This window comes from Pocillopora verrucosa, chromosome 3 (assembly GCF_036669915.1).
Source record: "Pocillopora verrucosa isolate sample1 chromosome 3, ASM3666991v2, whole genome shotgun sequence".
NCBI classification, from domain to species: Eukaryota; Metazoa; Cnidaria; class Anthozoa; order Scleractinia; family Pocilloporidae; genus Pocillopora; species Pocillopora verrucosa.
The window spans coordinates 13,094,555-13,096,802 of record NC_089314.1 but is presented as its reverse complement, the minus strand read 5'-3'; the positions used below and the strand labels follow the sequence as shown (position 1 = coordinate 13,096,802).

The 2,248-nt window shown below is 42.2% G+C and overlaps 1 pseudogene; it reads right to left on the bottom strand.

Moving 5' to 3' along the window:
* LOC131786530 (uncharacterized) overlaps positions 1-106 on the bottom strand; it is a 1,740-nt pseudogene extending 1,634 nt beyond the window's left edge.
* Between the last annotated feature and the right edge of the window lie 2,142 nt (positions 107-2,248).

Sequence of the window (2,248 nt, the reverse complement as noted above, 5' to 3'; positions counted from 1 at the left end):
CATCCGGTGCAATGTCAGGTATTTGTGTCTTCAACGCTCCGACGATTTTATTTCGCACGAGACGTTCGTCATCTGTGGTGACAAAATCCACTTCAGCATAGCACATTATCGTATCATTCTTTAAAGAGGGTCTGGATGGGGGTATCTCGAAAACACTAAACACTAAAATTTTACCTTCTATAACATCAAACATTAAAATTTTGGGCTGTTTAACATCTAACACTAAAAAATTCTCTGAAACACTAAAATTGATACAAATGTAACGAGAAACGGCTAAAAAATGCGCCAGATACTGATAACGATAAACGCGGGCATTCAATATGGAATCAGCTACAATTGATTTACATACTGTGTCATTTTGATTGCAATTTTGTGTTGTTCATTGTTTATGTCTCTATCATGGAAAATCATTATTCTGGAAACTGCATATTCCGTGGACTTGCGCAAAGGTACAGGTTTCACCAGTTCCATCATTAGTTCCTTCTTTTCCAGTGCCCATCAATGTTTTAACAGTTGAGGTTTTCGGATCGAAGGTCTTGACTTTCCTATCTACGATGTCAGTGAACACAATTACGTCGCCATAATGACGCAGCCTTTTGATTTCACTGCATGAATCGGACGAATTCTGCAGGAGCTGTTTGACGTTTGAATTTGCCAGGTCACAATCGTATAACCCACCTGCATTACCAGATGCAGCCAAGTATGCGGACCCTCTCCACACACAAAGAGATTCAATACTGGAAACGCCATCGGGATAATGTATTTCTCGCATGCTAGTACCAACGACAGCAACTCCATTGCAGCTTACTTCCAACTGAATAATCCTTTGGTGCTCGTCATCCGCACACAAAAGGATGTCTGTACTCGCCACACAAATTGACGTTGGTTTTACTAAAGGCGTGTTAAGCTGGATGATTTCTGGGTTCTTAACTTGTGCAGCTAAAGCTTTTAAATGTGTCGCGAGTCGCTTCCGAAGAATTGGCACTGTGCCATCCTGTGATAAACTAAAACGACTCAGCTGTGAAAGTAGTTCTGCTCGCGATTTCAGGCCCTCCGGCTTTAAACGTACTTTGCCTTCCAAGTCAATAACACGGATTGCCCCAGATCCTCTTTCAGAAACGAAAACTATACCACTGGTAAAACAAAGGTCCCTTGCATCCTTGAATGTCTCTTTCCGAACGTGAACATCAACTGGTTGATGCAAACGTAATTCCACGAGACGAGCCTCTTGAGATTCGAAGTCATAGTCTAACACAAGCACTTTTCCTTGAGCCCCACTTTCAATCGCAATGGGTCTTTTGCATATCCCACTCTGATTGGATTTCCAAAAGCGTTACTTTTCTGGAACTATTGTGTGGACGACCAAACTTATTCCTCTCAGTACCTCTAGTACCTAGGTTCTAGTAAGGCGCACGATAGGTTCTACAGCCATCCGATCTTTATTCCTTACGCAGTCCAGGGTCAGCATTTTTCGTAACTTCTTACGTACATCAGGGCCAGCAGAATCGCGGAGTGTTCGAATTAGAACTAGACTACTCTTTGCGCCCTCAAGATCAATGAACCAGTTGGCCCAGCTGCATTTCATACTCTTGCCAAGATGAACCACATCTAACAGGGCGACAAGAAGCGAAAGTTCAATAGGTAATGTACCATCTTCGGCCATAGAGTGTAGATTTGACAACGCCTTCTTGTTACACTCTTCACAATCGGTAATTACCGTTGCAGCAAGAAACCTGTTACACTTTAGTCCTTTTTCTAAACACCGGTTACAAGCCCTTAAGGAAGGAATGTGTGAGACCTGGCCATTTTGTTTACAGGCTGAGCAAACAGATTTGAGCTTAAGACACTCATCACAGCTGCTAAAGCAAGAGGGCATGTCATTTGATACAATTTGACTTACAGACGCCTGGAGCTTCAAACACATTTGGCAAGTTTGCAAGGTCTTAGCTGTGTCTTGTATAGATTTAAGGATTTCTTCACCAGTTACTGATTTGGGGCGATAGTACACACCAACTGGAATTGATGAGCCGTTGTCCAGTGATGTACCTACGACCACTTCGGCGCTTGTTAAGAGCTTTTTTTTTATTTCCTCAGGATCAGAAATGGAGTTGCTGCTGAAATTATTTTGGTCTATTTGAGTTGTTAGCCCAACCACCATTTTCTGAAGTGAATCATATTCTAGGCCAGGTTTTAATGCAGTTCCATCAATAGCTTGTGACAATGGTATAACGTTCAACTTGTCTGTAGA